Source organism: Schistocerca piceifrons, chromosome 4, assembly GCF_021461385.2.
Source record: "Schistocerca piceifrons isolate TAMUIC-IGC-003096 chromosome 4, iqSchPice1.1, whole genome shotgun sequence".
Lineage (NCBI taxonomy): Eukaryota > Metazoa > Arthropoda > Insecta > Orthoptera > Acrididae > Schistocerca > Schistocerca piceifrons.
Window position 1 is genome coordinate 85,623,809 of NC_060141.1, and position 20,609 is coordinate 85,644,417.

A 20,609-nucleotide genomic window follows, 5' to 3' on the forward strand; every position below is an offset into this window, starting at 1 on the left:
CATACCGGTAACAAATCTAGCAGTACATCACGATTCCTTTAGAAGGTCCAAGACATTAGAGCAGTACTAAAAACTGCGTCGCACTAGTGTTCTATATGCGGTCTTCTTGATAGAAGAGCCTCACTTCCCTAAAATTCCCTAATAATCCGAAGTCTACCTTTCGCCTCCACTATTACCGTCTTACATGCTTCGATAGTTCATCGACATGACTGTGTCAAGCAGCGCACTGCTAACTCTGTATTCGAACACCCCAATGTTGTTTTTCCTACTCATCTTCATTAACGTATATTTTTCTACATTTACAGGAAGCTGCCATCCGTCGCACAAACTAGAAACTTCGTCTAAGTCATCCCACATGCTCCTACAGACACTAAACTACCAAACCTTGCCGTACACCGCAGCATCATCAGGAAACAGCCACAGTGTGTCTTCACCCTGTCCACGGAGTATTTATGTATACAGAGAATTAGAGCTGTCCCATCACACTTCCATGGGGCAGAGCTGACGATACCTCTGCCTCTGATGGACACTCTCCGTCCACGACACGTTACTGGGTTCTGTTACTTAAGAAGTCTTCAAACAACTCGCTTATCTATAAATCTATTCAGTATGATCGGAACTTCGTTGACAGTCTCTAGAGCGGGCCTTTTTTAAATGCTTTCTGGAGATCCGGGAGTACAGAATATGTCTGTTGCCCTTCATCCATGGTTCATAGGATACCGTGTGAAAAGAACACGCTGAATTTCGCACAAGTGATGCTTTGTCTATCTTTGGTGATTTGTGGTTGGAAGCTTGTGTGTCTCAATGAAATTTATTTTATTCGAACTCAGAACACTTTCAAAAATACTGCAGCATACTGATATTATGGATATTTCTCTGTAATTTTCTTATACTCAGGAGTTACTGGGCCTTTTTTCCAATTGCCTGGGAATTGACACTGAGCGAGAGAATCGCAATAAATGCAAGTTAAGTGAGAGGTCACTGCTACTTACTCTCTGTGAACCATCCGGATATGTCAGCGTCGTTATCCCCGCGTTGTTCTCCTGTTGAGCCACCTGCCCACAAGGCGTCTTCCTCATGCCGTTGACCCAAGAGCAGCTCCTGTTCCGCTGCTACCTTCCAACCAGCACACGGCCCTCCGGCCTCTATCTTGTGGCCACCGGAGGCATGGCAAGCGGATCCTTTAACGCCTCCTGCACCCTCTTGCCCACAGTGAGAAAATTTCCGGAGCTTCTGCGCCATCTACTATGCGGAAAATGATATCGACTGTGCAGCTGAAAGCACGGCACAACACACAACACACGCATTTCGCAAAGAAGTGACACTCAACGGGTGTTAATAAAGATGACTTCAGGATTTCTGGCGAGTACCATAGGCCATCGACCTTGCCACAATGCTAACGCCTGTTCCCGGCAGATTCCCGAAAATAAGAGCGTGGCAAGCTCTTGAATAGGTGACCACCCGGGTCTGCTGAGACGCCGTTGGCGAGCGGGGTGCAGTCGGCCCTTCTGAGGCCAATTGAGGAGCTATGTGATTGAGAGCTAGCGGCTGTGGTCACGGAAACTGACAACGGCTGGGAGAGCGGTGTGCTGACCACATGTCAGTAGCTCCTATCGCCTTAGGGCGACAAGCCTCAGAGACTTGTTCTGACGGAGTGTAGTTGCTTTTAGCAAATAACATAGCCCACAGCCATGGTGCATTCAGTGGCCAACACAGCTGACTGTCAAGTAGAGGATCCTGGTTCGGCCCCTGGTACTGCCAAGGATTCTTCTTTGGTGGAAGGACGAGAACCCTCAACTTGATGATGGCTGTTGACGAGCTACTTGGCCGAATGGTAGCGGTTCGAAGACGTGACAACCGGTCGAGTAAGAGTAGTATAAGTAGGCTGTTTAGGTTCTTATATTGGTAACGCCGACGCCACGTATCGCTCTGTATGAAAATCACTGGATGTGCTGTGTGCAGTCTGTGGCTGGTTGGCATTATTGTAATACTTGCCATTGTAGCGTTGGGCAGTTGGCTGTTAACAGCGCGTAGCGTTGCGCAGTTGGAGGTGAGCCGCCAGCAGTGGTGGGTGTGGAGAGATGGCGGAAATTTGAGAGCCGATGATCTGGACGTGTGTCCATCAGAGACAATACATTTGTAAGACTGGATGTCATTAACTGCTATATATATTATGAATTTTGAACACTATTAAGGTAAACACATTGTTTTTTCTCTATAAAAATATTTCATTTGCTAACTATGCCTATCAGTAGTTAGTGCCTTCAGTAGTTTGAATCTTTTGTTATAGCTGGCAGTGGTGGCGCTCGCTGTATTGCAGTAGTTCGAGTAACGAAGATTTTTGTGAGGTAAGTGATTTGTGGAAGGTATAGTTTAATGTAAGTCAGGGCCATTCTTTTGTACGGATTATTGAAAGTCAGATTCCGTTGCGCTAAAAATATTGTGTGTCAGTTTAAGCACAGTCATGTATAATTGTTCAAAGGGGACGTTTCGTATGTCGACTCTTAGCCGAGGATACCTCACTGGAATCTTCTGATTTTTTCTTGTAGTTTGTGTAATTAGTGTAGCTTTTGTTTATTGCTAGTGCGTAATTGTAGAGAGAATCTCCTTTGTAGTTGTAGTCTTTCATTGTTGAACAGTAAAACAGTTGAGGCATGCATGTAGATTTGCACCAAGTATTTCGCAGCTGCGCTTGCAATTAACTAGATATTATTTTCAGTGCTATATTAATGTGTTTTCTTATTTTCCTCCTCAAATTGTGCTTTTCTGTGTTGTCGTGTGAAATATTGTGACAATAATGGTGTGTGGAAAACGTAATACTAGGCTCCAAAGTAAACTGAGAAATGACAGTGAAGACAAAAGCAGTGTGTTAGCGCCACCGTGTAATGAATTAACTAATGTTCAACATAATTTGGTAATTGTGCATAGGTAAATGGAGCGGGTGGCAAACAATGATGTAGACTGTGAAACAATTAGTGAACAGGGAAGCATTATCGATCGATCGGTCGCAACAGCCCGCCTCAGGAATCGGGAATGACAGGACACAATCTTGCAAATACTGCAGATTCAGGTTTTGGGTCCTCACCGTTTTCTCAAATAAGTCAAGACACATTTTCTGCTTGTCAAAATGTGAATGTTGCCGGTGCAACTTCACTGCCGAAAAGCACTGAGGAACATGTTTCAGACACCAGTGCATTGTTATTACAGTTAATGCAACAAATGAGACAAAGGCTACAAAAGTTAGACACAATGGCACAAAATCTTCAAAAGTTAGACACAATGGAACAAAATCTTCAAAAGTTAGACACAATGGAACAACACCAGAGACAAACACAGCAATAGTTAGACGCAATGGAACAAAATCTTCACACCACGCTTGAACATACACGTGAAGATTTAACTACTGAGTTACATAAAATCGAATCGAAATCTCAAAAAGTCTTTAATGACGTAAAAACGCAAATTTGTGAGCATTTCCGACCTATTTTTTCGCGGCATGAAAATACATTACAGAATCACGAAGCAGCCATAAAAGAACTGCAAACAATTGTTCATGAAAATCATGAGACCTTTCAAGCTAAAATTGACTCAGTTGCATCTACCGATTCGGTTACGCAACTTGCAAAAACTCAGGAAAACTTAAAGGACACAGTAGATACGATTTCAACACAAATGGACACTCTGAAACTTGGTTCAGAAAAACACACTGAGGAAATAAGTACACAATCGGAGAAAATAGCCGAACTTTCGGATTAGTTCACTAACTTATCTACAAAGGTAGATGATGATCTGAATGACACAAGACCTGTAGCCATCACTGACACAGAAGAGTATGAACAAATTAAGAAATTCAAACAAAATCAGAATCTAATTAATACGCAACACAAAAGAGAAATCCGGGAAGTACAAGATCAGTTGGCACAAGTAATACAAAAATTACAAATTTCAGAGGACACTGGCGCTCCAACACGGGAAGAGGGACTTAGAAATACGAAAAAGCCGCAAAATAATAACACAGGGCATTTCGGAAGTTATGAAAGAAATTGGCAATGTGCACCGAACTTTGAGATGGAACCGCCGACACGACGTAACAATGACCGATATGCGACTCGCCGACACGATGATTTTGACTATTAGCTGTTCTTTACTACACGTTAATTCAAATCATTTAAAAATTCTGGCAACGACATTCATCCACAATCGTGGCTCCATCAATTCTCTCATTGTTTTCCTCCCAACTTGTCATTAGAGCACAGATTAGAATTTATGTGTGGTTACTTAGAGAATGAACCAGCTGTAAGAATGCGATCGGTCATTCACGATTTCCACAGTGAAGGAGAATTCTACCATGCCTTCCTATCAGCATATTGGTCTCAAGCCACACAAGACCGAGTAAGACATAACATCATAATGATGAAACATCTCAAACAATCTGAATTTTCAAGTCTTGTGAAATATTTTGAAGACATGTTGCACAAGACTCAGTACCTGACAAACCCATACAGCCCCTCAGAACTCATCTGCATTTGCTTAATCAAATTACCTGAACATTTACGACAAATTATTTTGGCAGGACGTTGCAAAGACGACATTGAAGCTTTTCAGGAACTCTTACAAGAATTAGAAATTGACACTGACAATCGCGGAACGCAAAAACTGGAACACAACAATTACAGGTGACATCCGTCGCAATTCCACGACGAAAGAAATAATAACTGGACACGACAAGGCTATTCTCACAACACAAATCGTGACCAAAACAGACACCACAACAGGCAACCGTTGGCGGAGTAGTAATAATTACAGGGAAAGATCACCTCTCTGTGGTAGTGACTATCACAGTGACAGTCAGAGAAACAGACAATATGGGAACCAAAATAATTATTATCAAGGGAGACAGAATAGACGCAACGGTCCAGCGCGCAGTTACGATTCAGGGAGAAATTCTCCACCACGTGACCCACAAGAGTGAAACTATGGAATCTACCGACATCACGACAGACGCTATGATCGTAACGACAGACCTGAATTGCAACAGAACTGGCGGGATTCAAACAGGGCAGGGCCCTCTCAACAAGGTGAATTTGTAGAAGTTAGGTCTCCAAATCCCAATAACGACGTGCGCCAACAAAGAGACAATAGGCAATGACTCATACCGCTGGCAGCCGCAAAATGTACTTCTGAAACTGACGACGCAGCTACCGTAGCAAGTAATTACGTAAAAATGGAAGACATTAGAGACATCTTACTCCAGGAACACGACGTAAAACATAACAACATTGCATATCCTGTGATTCACATTACAGTAAATTATGTAAAATTTACGGCAGTACTTGACTCTGGCAGTCCCATTTCAGTAATTAATGAAACAGCTTTTAGCAAATGGAACAAGTTGAACGGTTGCCCCACACTTCCTTTACGTAAGATAAAATTACAAGGTGCAATTTTTGGAAAAAGTGTAGATGTACGCCAACAAACCAACTTAGAATTCTTTTGTCAAAGTCACAGCTTCTCCATGAACTTTCTTATTGTCCCATTATTGTCGACGGAAATTATATTGGGAGTAGACTTTTTGAATGAATACAAAGCAATCTTAAATTTTCACGATGCTGAAATAAGTTTAGAGAAGGAAGGTAAGTCAATTGCTTTGAAATTTGAAGATTGGCTCTCAAACCATGACGAGGAAATTAATCGGCTTTACCTTCTGTTAGACAACAGTTCGGAATTTTCGACGAAACTTAACACTAACCATCACTCTGCAGGTACTGACAGGGATGATATCGACGGCATATTTGATACTGATGAGTTAATTCAGAATAAAATTAAAACATTTGAGAACTGTAATGACAGTGATAGGCAGGACCTTTTTGAGATTTTACAAGCACATTCCACAGTTTTTACTCACAAAACAGGAACAATCAAGGGAATTCAATACCAATTTCGTGTTCGTGAACATACTAAATTTTGTGTTAGACCATACGTAATTCCAGCACATTATAGGGACCGTGTTAGAACAGAAATACAATCTATGCTTGACGAGGGCATTATTGAGCCTGCAGTAAGCTCATACAACAATCCATTACATGTTGTTGAGAAGAAAAATGGATTGATCAGAGTTGTCTTAGATTCGAGACAAATCAATACTATCATCATTCCTGAAACAGACAGCCCGCAAACGATGGAAGAACTTCTTCAAAATTTTAATGGTGTAAAAGTGTTGTCTTCTATTGATCTCAGATCCAGCTTTTATCAGATCGAACTTCATCCAGAATGTAGAAAATACACAGCTTTCCTTTGTTTCGGCGTTTGTTATCAATTTCGGAAACTTCCTTTTGGTTTGAACATTTCTTCGGCAGCGTTCATTCGCGGGCTAAATTCCATATTACCTGATTTCTTAAAACGTCACATCACCTTATATGTGGATGATGTTCTAATAGCAGGAGCCTCATGGGAACAACATAATTGCACCCGCAACAGTTTGTTGCGTATTTTTGCAGAATCTGGAATTACAGTTAACTTGGAAAAGTCTGAATTCGGTAGGTCAAAGGTGAGGTTTTTGGGACATATTATTTCTTCTGAAGGCATTCAGCCAGATCCTGAAAAGTTAGAAGCAATCAGAGCCATTCCAGTTCCATCCACAAAAAAAACAAGTCCGCAGTTTTCTAGGTCTCGCAAATTTGTACCGTCGTTTTCTGAATATGCGAATTGTAATTACACCAAAACTTTGTTCTCTCACTGGAAAAAAACACTTTTTGGAACTGGGACGAACAAGCACAGTTGGAATTCAATTCTTCGAAAGAATCGCTACTTAATGCGCCAATACTAGCTCATCCAGATTTGTCACAAGATTTCTGTCTTAGCACAGATTCTTCTAAAGTCGGTCTTGTTGCCCATTTATTTCAAGAAGCCATAGAAAATGACACTACTGTTCAGAAAACCATTGCTTTTGCTAGCTGAGTGCTAACAAAATCTGAAAAAAATTATTCCGTTACTGAATTAGAAGCTTTAGCTATCGTTTGGGCATTTAACAAATTCCGTTTCTTTCTTTCTGGTAAGCACGTAAAAGTATATAGTGATCATCGTGCATTGCAATTTCTTATGTCTTCGAAATTAAATCATGACAGGTTAAAACGTTGGGCATTGTTTCTACAAGAATTCCACTTCACAATAGTCTACATTCCCGGCAAGGAGAGCATTGTTGCGGACGCATTGTCACGCGCACCGGCTGGGCTTGAGAAAAGTAACACAGAAGGCAACCTCGAGAAAAATTTCAGTATTCTTTACATTCAGAAAGTCGCCTTTGAAAACTTCATCACCACACCTTTAAAGGACATTGCTCATGAACAAGATAAAGATCCGATTTGGAAAGACATCAAAAGTAAATGGCAACGAAAGACACGCACACAGATTCGGCATTATTATCTGGTTAGAAACAACATACTGTTCAAATACTGCACTGTTGATGACAAGCTATGGGTACTTTGCATTCCTGACGATTTTGTTAATAAGCTCATTTGGTACATTCATTTCAGCTATGCACATTTTGGTCCACGAAAATGTTATCATATTCTTCGGACGACTTGTTATTTTAACAATATGGAAAAGAGAATTCGAATAGTCTTGTCTATTTGTAAACTTTGTCAAAAGGCTAAACCATCTACTGTCTCACATCGTGCTCCGTTGTTTCCTATCATTTCTTCTAAATTAAAAGAATTTGCTGCTGTTGATCTCTTGGGACCGCTTGTCAGAACATCTAATGGATTTTCGTACGTTCTAGTCGCTGTTGAACTTACTTCAAAATTTGTTTCTTTCACTCCGTTACGTAAAGCCACTGGACGGTCTGTATCCAACGCCTTTGTTAAAAATTTCTTACGTGAAGTTGGACACGTTAGTAAAGTCATTTCAGATAACGGACCACAATTCAGATCTGCTGTTTGGTCACGCATGCTTCGGAACCATAAAAGCAAACCTGTTTTTATTTCAGTGTACTCACCACATTGTAACCCGTCTGAACGGATTATGAAAGAAATCAATAAGCTTTGCAGACTTTATTGTCACAGAAAGCATCAGTATTGGGACAGATATTTACACTTATTTCAAAACGTGCTGAATGAAATGCCTCATGACTCCACTGCTTTACCACCTGTTCTTGTACTGAAGAATAAAGAACCACCGAACAGAATCAGAGAGCTTGTACCTTTTCCGAATACACGTAAACCTCGGCACAAAGACATAATTGATTTGGCTATTAAAAATATAAATTCTGCTGCAGACAAAAGGAGAAAACTACACAGTAAAGCAAATGCAAAGAAACTTTATATTGGTCAGAAAGTTCTCATTAAAGCTCATTCATTGTCACATAAGAAGAAACACTTGAGTCACAAATTCTTTCTAGTTTACAATGGACCTTACAGAATCCGACGTATACCACATGATAATTGCGTTGAAGTTGAAACTCTGCGTATTAGGAAGAGTAAAGGTTTACACCACATTTCATATATAAAACCGTTTATTGAAAGATAATCTGGAATGTTTGAAGTTAAATATCCAGTCAAGAACCAAGAGAACTTATTTAAACAGAAATTACGAATGCATTGTTATAGTGATCAGACGACATAGTGTTGTTATTTGTACATTCTTGCTTGTTAGTTGCACGATCACGTAACGACTGTAAGGCTCACATACTTAGAACATATACCAGCACTGCTAATGAGATTTTCATGCAACATTTTGGTTTACTTGAAAAGACATTCTATATTTGAAGTACTTTCTGTGGGATTAAAGATGACTTAGCATTTGGTTTCTTTGACAGCTACACAATTATATCACGACACTACTAATGTGTGACATAATTTACATTGTTGCTTTTCTGCTGTATCTACTTTATATCTGCACAGTTTTTCTGAATTCTTCTGGAAGGTAAAACATGTTTTAGTAGTAACTTTTGTGGTATAGCTACAATGAGACAGCTTTTTCGTAGCACAACAATACGTTACATTATAGTACTTTCTTGATCACGGTAATGTACGTAATAACTACGATATCTATACGCAAAACATTTCACTTTCGTTTATTATGATTTAAGTACATTGATTTCAGCAGAACTTTGCTTACAGAGGACGATAACTACGACACTTCCGCAGAGATTATCTTACAACAAGACGCACAGTTTAGTGCTACAGTATACGTATTTGAGTGATTAATTTTGTACTTAAAACATTTATTTTTAAAGATTTTTTAATTACAAAGAAAGTTTTTCGTGATACATTTAATTTCATTTCTGTAATCTGTAACACCTGAGGGTATAATTACATTAATCCTCAGGGGGGTACACGCTTACTTTGTGTACCATGTGTTTGGCAAGCACAATGAGCCCTAGCTAATATGGTATTTGCTTATATAACTTTACACATCGGTACCATATTTCTCTAACACAGAATTACTCAGCTATCTACTCATTTAACGTGAGAGAGACAAACATTTATTTTACTGCATCAGTGACAGATGTTTACGCAATTACACGGTTGGATAATTTCACACTTATGAAATTGTATTTTGTCTGTACTTTGTGAACTGTTCTTTTTTTTTTTTTTGGAACCATTGTGGTACTATGAGAGCTTTGAATGTCGCATTTGGTATGGGGTCATGATTGTTAAAGTACGTTTGAGGTAGATGACGCTTTTGAAATGAGCAGAGATTTTTTTTTAGGTTTTAAAATATTCATAAAGCTATGACGATTTTGAGATGTGATTGATCTGTTATGATGTTATTATTACGACGACGATGTGTATTATGCTTTTGAGGTATGTTTATGAACAATAAGCTGATGCTATATGAGGAATTTGATCATGCTAAGTATTTATTATGATGAAATATTGAAGTGTCGCCCCAAGACTGGCGTGTCGACGAATATGTACATGTGTAATAAGGTAAGGAATAAGAAGTAGTGGTTAGGGACTCTGATTTATGAAAAGGATGTTGGAAACCAAGAATCGTACTTTAAGAGTTATGAAATGTGTGTATGTGCGTGAATGTGTCACAATGCCGCCGAAATTTTTTTGGATACTGTTATATTTACAGGATTGTGTTTCTACACATTTGTAACGCAAATTTTCGATCTGTGAAATTTTTGTATGAGACTGTCACTGTAGTGAAACTGCTGTCGTAAACATTTCGGTAAGAAAGGTAAGTGACCGTGACGTAATGCATTGTGAGTGGCCAGGTGTGCCAACCGCTTTGAGAAAAAGCCATTAGGTGGAGAAAAAAGAGGCCATTAACCTCGGTATCGACATTCCTTTGTAGAAAGCATCGCAAATATGACACGCTCAAACTTGGAAAAATGATTACACTGTAGAGTTCTTTATTTATGATATTTACTGAAATGAAATGATGAGAAACATTTCACATCTATTGTCTTGCTAGTTGAAATATTGTTTACTGCATTATGAAATGCCATATGGCTAGTGAATGACGTTTCACGCCTTGCTTTGCCTATTTTGTTTAATATCTAGTTTCTAGCTGCACTGCAGCATTGGTTAAAATAAAATTTTATAGATGTACTAATATAGATATTTTATGCCTACAGATCTAGTAAATAATAAAATAATAAAATTTATGATCTACATAAAAAAACACGAAGGAGCACAAAAAGACATTTCCCTCCACAGGACTTGCATACATAATTTTCTTTTCAACTATTTGGTAATTTTTTTGGTAGAATAACTTCTTGTGGTGCACCACTTTAATGACATACATATTAAGATGTGAATAGACATTTCTCTTATCTGCATTGTTGTCTTTAGTGTACTATTTTTTCTGCTTGAGCTTTGTCATGTTTAGATATTAGTTATTGCATTTGCTGCTGCTGTTTGCCAGGCATAGTGCTACTAAATTTCACTTTGTATTACTCTGTGAAGCCAGTTTTACTACTGATTTATTTTTCTTGTTGCTGCACATTGGCTCATATTAGTTGTAATATTGTAATTGCTCTGTTAATTTAGATTTACTGCTGCTTGCTTTGCCAATTTGCATTTTTTTGTCAATGCTGTTTGTATTAATTGTATTGTGCTGCTGCATTGCCTCGCCCCTTAGTTTATGCATCTGAGCTCAGCAGATTTAAGTTAACTTAAGAGGGGGTAGACTATATAAGGATCTAACTATGATGAATTAGAAGAAATGTATTGAGAAGCTATAAGAAAATGGTTTTGCCAAAAAAGTATTTTGAAAGTGGATATGAACAAAAAAGTAGGGTTTAGGGACAACAGGTTTAAGAGGATTTTCTTGGACATAAATGATGAGGTAAGATAATGGAAAATAAATAATGAGGTAGGAAATATGTGAACATATAAATACAGAAAGCATGCTTCGATAGGATTTTTTTTTTGGTGGAAACAAATGTTGAAATAAGACGAAAGATCTATGGAATGAAGTTTTGGGTTGGAATGCAGTACCAAATGTTACACTGAAAACAGACCCTGTCCTGTCCTTTCGGATTATTCCGCTATATGTTTGTATACCCTTGTGTATTTGTGTTCTTCCTGTCTTTATGTGTTTAGCTAATAAGATTTATGTTGTAGACTTTTTGTAGTACTAAAGTACATTCACTGTGATGAGGAATACTGTTATCCTCAAATATAATTTGCGTTAATAATATGTTATTCACTTTGTAGAGATGTTTAGACATTATTAATTCTGTTCTGTTTCTATGCTCAAGTGTGAAATTAATGTTTCGAAAACTATTCTCATTATTTTATATATTAATTTATGTCATAATTCTTGTTAACACTGATGTATATGTTTATTTCTATTCTTCTGTAAAGCCTGTGTTACTACAAATGTTTACCGAGCGAGGTGGCGCAGTGGTTAGACACTGGACTCGCATTCGGGAGGACGACGGTTCAATTCCGCGTCCGGCCATCCTGATTTAGGTTTTCCGTGATTTCCCTAAATCACTCCAGGCAAATGCCGGGGTTGTTCCTCTGAAAGGGTACAGCCGACTTCCTTCCCCATCCTTCCCTAATCCGATAAGAGCGATGACAACGCTATCTGGTCTCTTTCCCCAGACCAACCAACCAACCAACTAAAAATGATATCTGTATTGTTATGTTCTTTAATGATGTATTTTGTACCTTTGTAATTGTATTCTTATGCTGTAAATTTATAATTGTATAGACACAATTTCTTCAAATTAAGTTTCATTTCAGTGCACAGGTTTCTGTTGTTCATAATATATGCACAATATGTGAAAAAAAGAGGACTGTTAGCGCTTGCATGTGTGTTGATAATTCAGCAAGGGACTGGTTAACAGAATTGCTTGTTCTAAGGACATACCAAACAGTATGTGAGTGCACAAGTGGTGGTTTATGGACTTGCTATATTCCCTGCAAGACTCTTCGATGGTGATCGTGCACCTGCAAAGTCGCAACAGATGGCTGCTGGCCGTCTCTACAAGGACTACAGTGGGTCTACACCTTTGATGACTCACCAGTACCATTATTTCTACAAGGACTGCAGTGGGTCTGCACCTCTGGTGGCCCACCAATAACATAATCTCTACCAGGACTACAGTGGGTCTGCTCTGTGACGACCTACCTACCAATATTCTTCATACCTTCGACTGACTCTGCTGTGGGTTTAGTCTGTTGTGGCCCATTACCTGTCTGCATGTCAAGAGTCTGCACTGTCTTTCCGTTGGAAGGACAACACTACTTCTTCAAGGCAGCATGGAAATCCACTACTTCGTGTGCATTCTCTTTTACTGCTCAGACTTTGAGAAAAAAAAAAAAACATTCTAATTTTAATGTGATAAATGATCAGGACTGTCTTTATGGGACTGTGAGAAAATTTTAGCTTTTGACCAACATTGTATCAATAAGCGTGTGCATTTGATATCTTTGTTATTGTAATTATGAAAAAATTTATCAAATCATTATTGGCCACTGCCCAAAACAATTTGTAAATTTTTTTGTGGGGAGCATGGGGGCTATGTAAGTAGGCTGTTTAGGTTCTTATATTGGTAACGCCGCCGCCACGTAGCGCTCTATATGAAATTCACTGGCTGTGCTGTGTGCAGTCTGTGGCTGGTTGGCATTGTTGTAACACTCGCCATTGTAGCGTTGGGCAGTTGGCTGTTAACAGCGCGTAGCGTTGCGCAGTTGGAGGTGAGCCGCCAGCAGTGGTGGATGTGGGGAGAGAGATGGCGGAAATTTGGACGTGTGTCCATCAGAGACAATACATTTGTAAGACTGGATGTCATGAACTGCTATATATATTACGACTTTTGAACACTATTAAGGTAAATACATTGTCTGTCCTCTATCAAAATCTTTCATTTGCTAACTATGCCTATCAGTAGTAAGTGCCTTCAGTAGTTTGAATCTTTTATGTAGCTGGCAGTAGTGGCGCTCGCTGTATTGCAGTAGTTCGAGTAACGAAGATTTTTGTTAGGTAAGTGATTTGTGAAAGGTATAGTTTAATGTAAGTCAGGGCCATTCTTTTGTACGGATTATTGAAAATCAGATTCCGTTGCGCTAAAAATATTGTGTGTCAGTTTAAGCACAGTCATGTATAATTGTTCAAAGGGGACGTTTCATGGGATGGAGTGTAGTTGCTTTTAGCAAATAACGTAGCCCACAGCCATGGTGTATCCGGTGGCCAACACAGCTGACTGTCAAGTAGAGGATCCTGGTTCGGTCCCTGGTGCTGTCAAGGATTTTTCTTTGGTGGAAGGACGAGAACCCTCAACTTGATGATGGCTGTTGACGAGCTACTTGGCCGAATAGTAACGGTTCGAAGCCGTGACAACCGGTCGAGTAAGAGTAGGACTTGCGCTTTGGGGGTTCCGTAGAAAATAATGTGTAAACAATGCACCTGTAGATTTACTGATTTTATGAGAATCCGAATATGTGACACAAATAGCCCTATCGTTTGATTGCACTGATTTAGAAGCTTACATTTTTTGTATCACCAGGGGACCGTTTAAATGGCTATGAGCACTATGGGACTTAATATCTCAGGTAATCAGTCCCCTAGAACATACAACTACCGAAACCCAACTAACCGCTCTGCCACAGTGGCCGGCCACCAGGGGACAGTGGACCTAAGTGCTCGCCATATATTTCAAGTTGATACCTCTACTCTTTCTTGGTAAAAAAGGATAATAATAGACACTCAAACGAGTAATGATGTATTCGTCTTAGAGTTCTGTTTTTACCGATGGAGGTATGGAGCCCAAAAAACTAACAACTTCTGGGAGAGCAGTATGCTGATCCCACACGCTTCCATTGCCTGAGGATGACATGGTGGTCGGTCGGTACCGATGTGCCCGCCAGGACCTGTGGATGGAGTTTAAATCTCCGTTACTCACAGCATATGATGTACATCTTTTTTATAGCACAACACTCGCTGAGTACTTGGTTCTCCAACTTACTTGTACCACTAACTGCTTAATAGATGAACATTCCATTTGCGTTGACCTTCAAGCTAGTAGCTCCATAGTACGACCTAAACCATGCAACTGTGGAACTCGTTACTGATTTCGAATAAATTGCGTAGGTATTTTCTCAGGCTTTCACACACATTGCTCTTTGACAGCAAACTACGGACATATGTTAAAATATGAGTAACAGAGCTGTATGCAACAGATTGAAACTTGTGTAAACTAACGATTGTTTTGTTACATGGGGATATCAAATTGTTACTGAATTACTTATAAGTGAAATATTCTGCTTTCATTATCTAACTGTGTCCAGAAAAGCTTAATATTCATGGTGTCACAAAAATCTTTTGTCAGGTAGACGGAATCACAAAGCGGAAGCTCATTTGAGGTTAATGCCCAAGTTTACCATAATATTACAGATTCTGTGGTAGCACCCGTCATCAACGTAAAAAAAGAAAGGTCCACTTATGGTTACTGATACGGTAAAAAATTTTGATAGTTTGAACAAAGCCCTAACATTATGTGTGACGAACATTATGTTAACGAGTGACACTATTAGACCATTCAGAGTCCACGATATGCGTACATCGTAAAAAAGATGTTGGATGATCTTTCGAAATGCGACAAAGTTGAGAAACAATTATTATGTTACATGCTTATACATAGGAAAATAGGAAAACTTCTGAGGGGATACAAAAATGACTTTTTGATTAATACCTGCCAGTTACTGCACACTAAGTTTATTTACAGTGCCTATGTTAGCTTTCAAAACAGTCCATTATCTTTTGTGTCAAGCAATCGAAGTGTACATCTTTAATCCTGTTGTCATTCGGATCAGGCTGTTAATTTATTCAAATCCCATTACGTGACATGTACGACGTAGAGACACCATGGGACGTACACTGAAGATAGTTCTCATAGCATAATCTCAAGCTGAGATGCTACCACCTACATCCAGATCATACCGACTTGATTCGAATTTGTGTACTGAGAACTCCCTATGACTATTACCTGTTGATGTCAGTATGTCGAAACAAAACCACAGTTCAATAAGGGTCTCGTTCATTCTAGACAGAACCTGAGTAGGTTGAACACATTTTCTTCGCCTGAAAAAGGAGTATTAATTTTGAAATGTATCACAGTTACAACAATGTTTACCTTGCAATTGACAGATTTTTTAAACTAAAGACAGGAGAAGGGACTGATAGAATAATCATTTACTTAAGCTGTAGTCGCACACACACAAACATTTTAAATATATTGTCAACTTCGTTCTTGCTTATAATCTGCTATTCGCCGTGTTCTACAGTTTTTAAGGGGGGTAGGACGTCAAACGGGCCGACTTGGAGCAGGAGAGGCACCACAGGACATTTCAATTTCTGGTGTCTATAATTTTACAAATAAATTCATAAAACTTTGTCAGCATGATCAGGAAGGATTCAGAATTCACACTCATAGCAGTGGAAGTTCTAAAACATAACGAAGTAATTTTTTTACGTGCGAAATTTCATCATTTTTTTCACTTACTAATGGCAGCATTTGTTGCTATAGGTACGCTTTTCTTCATAAGTTAGAGAGATTCTTCGATGAATTTTTCACAGCATACAAACCATACTTAAAGGTATGAAACTCTAGAATTTTCCAAATCTATTAAAAACTGTGGTAAAAATTGAGGCAATTAACTATAAAATTTGTGTTTTTTCTAAACATGAAGTTTAAAATATAACAGTTCATTTGTTTTTTCATAACCTAAATAAATTCTAGAGTTTCATACACCTGTGAGTATGGTATTGCTGTGCAAAATTCGTCGAAGAATCTCTCTAACTTATGAAGAAAAGTGTACCTGTAGCAAAAAATGCAGCTATTAGTAAGTGAAAAAATTATGAAATTTCGCACGTTAAAAAATTACTTGCTTATGTTTTAGAACTTCCACTGCTATGAGTGTGACTTCTGAATCCTTTCTGGTCATGCTGACAAAGTTTTATGAATTTATTTGTAAAAGTATAGATACCAAAAATTCAAATGTCCTGTGGTTCCTCTCCTGCTCCAAGTCGGCCCGTTTGACGTCCTACCCCCCCTTAAACGGTTTACCATTAAGAGAGTTGTTTGTACAACATTAATAAGATTACTTCCGTAGTTGATTAAGTTTATTTGGGCTAAATCATTTTCATTTCTTAATGCAATAAATTAGTTTCATTTACATATTAAAAACCATGACTTACAGACGTCATATGCCTTGAGAGTATCACACGAATATTCTTCAACTTCAACAATACTTTTGAGAAATATGTTCAGTGGCACGTAATGAAATTGCTTTTTATTACACCACTGTCATTGATTACGCTATTCTTCTACAGACTGTGACTGGCTTAAAATTATTCACTGCCGCACAAAACTAGTTCAGCTTTTGCATTTCATTCAGGCGAGCAGGTCACGATGACCATTTGAGACTTTCTACTGACACGTAACATTACACAAACAATACTTGAAGGTTATACCGGGATGTGTTCGTCACATATGTAAAATTGTTGATTTTCGTATGTAATTCACGAGCCCGACTCAAAACTGATACTGTGTGCAGCACTTTGATGACTGGTAGACGTTCTCGTAGATAACAGTAACGTACAACGATTAGTAAAATTTTATTCCACACAGTCTCGTTAATCCACTACATTCTGTAAATATACTACTGAACTACTGAGTCTTTCTGTGTTTCTTTGGCAAACAGTCTGTGCAGCAGGAGACCGTGAAATTTACCTCCTGTAGATCCACCAAATAATCCTAGTCTTGGATGGCTAAATCCGCCGAAAAGTTCGTGCCGTGCCTTCAGGCTGGTGGCCAGCTGCAGCAGACCGCCGTCTGAGCCGACATGCACGTCGTTGCCTATTCCCATAACTTTGACGTCTGCTGCCTTGGCGTCCACCTTCACCTTCCCCACATCGTTCAGCAGACGGTCCTTCACGTCATCCCCCGTGCTGGTTTGCCTGGTCACTCGTCGCAGCGAGCCACCAACCTCGCTAGCCACGGAGTGGACAGCTCCAGCCGGGTACGGACCGCTCACATGGCTCGGTGTACCACTCCAACTGAGACCGCGATCGTAAGCACTGCGCGCCACCTGCAAGCAACGACTTCTGTACCGCTATCGCCCAGGAGTATTTAAAAAGAGCAACTGCTTCTCCGATTCGCTACTGCGGAAAGATAAGGGCCGCACCCTATTATCGGACGGATCACTCACTGGTTTATTTATTTACATGTCAAGTTCCGTAGCACCAAATTGAGGAGCATATCTCCAAGGTCATGGAACGTGTCAGTACATGAACTTACAACATAAAAGTAATAACAGATGAAAATAAATGTTCATGAACCTGAAAGAAAATCAGTCCATAAGCTTAAGCAAACGCTATCAGCAATACAATGAGAATCAGCTTAATTTTTCAAGGAACTCCTCGACAGCATAGAAGGGGTGATCCATGAGGAAACTCTTCGGTTTCGATTTGAAAGCACATGGATTACTGCTAAGATTTTTGAATTCTAGTGGCAGCTTATTGAAAATGGATGCAGCAGTATACTGCACACCTTTTTGCATAAGAGTTAAGGAAGTCCGATCCAATTGGAGGTTTGATTTCTGCCGAGTATTAACCGAGTGAAAGCTGCTTATTGTTGGAAATAAACTAATATTGGTAACAAGAAACGACAATAAGGAATTTACATATTGAGAGGCCAATGTCAAAATACCCAGACTCGTGAACAGAGGTCGACAAGAGATTCGTGAACTCACACCACTTATTGCCCGAACCGCCCGTTTCTGAACCAAAAATATCCTTCTAGAATGGGAAAGTTACCCCAAAACATAATACCATACGACATAAGTGAATGAAAATAAGGAAAGTAGACTAATTTACGTGTCGAAGTATCACTCACTTTCGATACCGTTCGAATAGTGAAAATGGCAGTATTAAGTCTTTGAACAAGATCCAGAATGCGGGCTTTCCACGACAGCTTACTATCTATCTTAACACCTAGGAATTTGAACTGTTCAGTTTCACTATTCATATGCCCGTTCTGTGAGATTAAAACGTCAGGTTTTGTTGAATTGTGTGTTAGAAACTATAAAAACTGAGTCTTACTGTGATTTAACGTTAGTTAATTTTCTACGAGCCATGAACTGAGGTCATGTACTGCACTAATTGAAACCGAGTCGATGTTGCACACATCCTTTACTACGAAGCTAGTGTCATCAGCAAACAAAAATATTTTAGATTTACCCATAATACTAGAGGGCATATCATTTATATAAGTAAGGAACAAGAGTGGCCCCAACACTGATCCCTGGGGCACACCCCACTTGACAGTAACCCACTCAGATACCACATCACAGCCGTTATCAACATTGTGAATAATGACCATTTGCTTCCTGTTGCTAAAGTAAGAGGTGAACCAATTGTGAGCTACTCCTCTTATTCCATAATGGTCCAACTTCTGGAGCAATATTGTGAGATCAACACAGTCAAATGCCTTTGTTAAATCAAAAAATACGCCAAGCGTTCGAAACTGTTTGTTTAGCCCAGCCAGTACCTCACAGAGAAAAGAGAATATAGCATTTTCAGTTGTCAAAAGACTTCTAAAGCTGAACTGTACATTTGATAGCAAATCGTGTGATATAAAATGATCAATTAACCTTACATACACAGCCTTTTCGATAAATTTTTCAAACACTGATGGCATAGAAATAGGTCTAAAATTATCTACATTATCCCTTTCTCCCTTTTTATAAAGCGGCTTTACTACTGAGTACTTTAATCGCTCAGGAAACTGACCATTCCTAAAAGAAAAATTACAAATATGGCTAAATACAGGGCTAACATGCGCAGCACAGTACTTTAATATTCTACTAGACACTCCGTCATAACTATGAGAGTCCTTAGACTTCAGTGATTTAATTATTGACTCAATCTCCCTCTTGTCTCCGGCATGAATTTACAAAGTCTCCGAGATGATGGAAAGGATAAATGTATCAATTTTAAGAGACGCTAGTCCAGAAATGAACGGTCGTGAGGTATAAGCAAAATTCTATTCACGTTCTGCCTCATGCAGTGCTCAAACTAAGGTCCGCTACGCCAGAACCCTGATCATGATGTACAGAATTCCCGCTGAATGCTCCCCAGCATCCTGGAATTATTTCTCGTGTTGATGTGCTGGTAACGGTGAGTATAGCTTGGTCTGAGAGAGACCGAAAATCCTAAATCTCTGGTTAGTAATAATTGATTCCAGTAAAATACACAAGTTTCACAACTGTTGTTCAAAACAGCGTCTCCCAGCTTCAATACAGGGACTAGCACCGTCGAACAAGGCTCTGTTGTACCCGCTCTAATCTCCCCATTTTTTTGACAGTGTCGCAGGCAGTGAGTATTCTTGTCAGGAGATTCTCTGCAGTCTCGAGATGCATCTGGTACACAAGACACTTCACATGGTCCCACAAGAAAGATATCAACAGAGAGAACCTCCACCATCTACTTTTCAGGGAGTGTTTGATCAAGGTGTTCACAAGCCCTCTGTCTAAAGTGAGGTGGGGCTCCAGCATGTTCGAATCGCATCTATTGACGAGTAACAAGTGGAATATGTTCCTTGAACCTGAGCAGTATGTCTCTGATAAACACTTTGTACACCGTTGCATTTGAGTAGGGAGAAGAAACGGTCGTAACACGTACTCATTAACTACACCTAACCAAAGGTTGATTGATAATCTGTATTGCTGCCTCTTCCCGACTGTAGTGTGGGATTCCCATCGGTCGAAACATGACTATTGCGACTATTTGTCATTTCGTCTCTGGTGAAGCAGGCTTCATCCCTAAAAAGTAGATTCACAGGAAGGCGAGGAACAACCTTTAGCTGAACTCGACGTCAGGTTATAAGTAAGCAGGAGTCAAAGCAGTCACTTTCTGTGGATGGTAGGGGTGTAGCTGCACTACCCGTAAAACTCGCCACACTAGTACGCTGCGGAACATTAATCTAGCGTGCAGTTGATCGAGGTGTCATTGCAAGCGTCTCATCTAATGCAGCAAGCCCTACATCTAAGATTCGAGTCCGTGTAGTCCGTAGTCTTCGTCGATCGTTGTACTGTAGTACCAGTTGCTCAGTTTCCCTCAGTCGTAACAGTTCTGGAAGTTGGTGT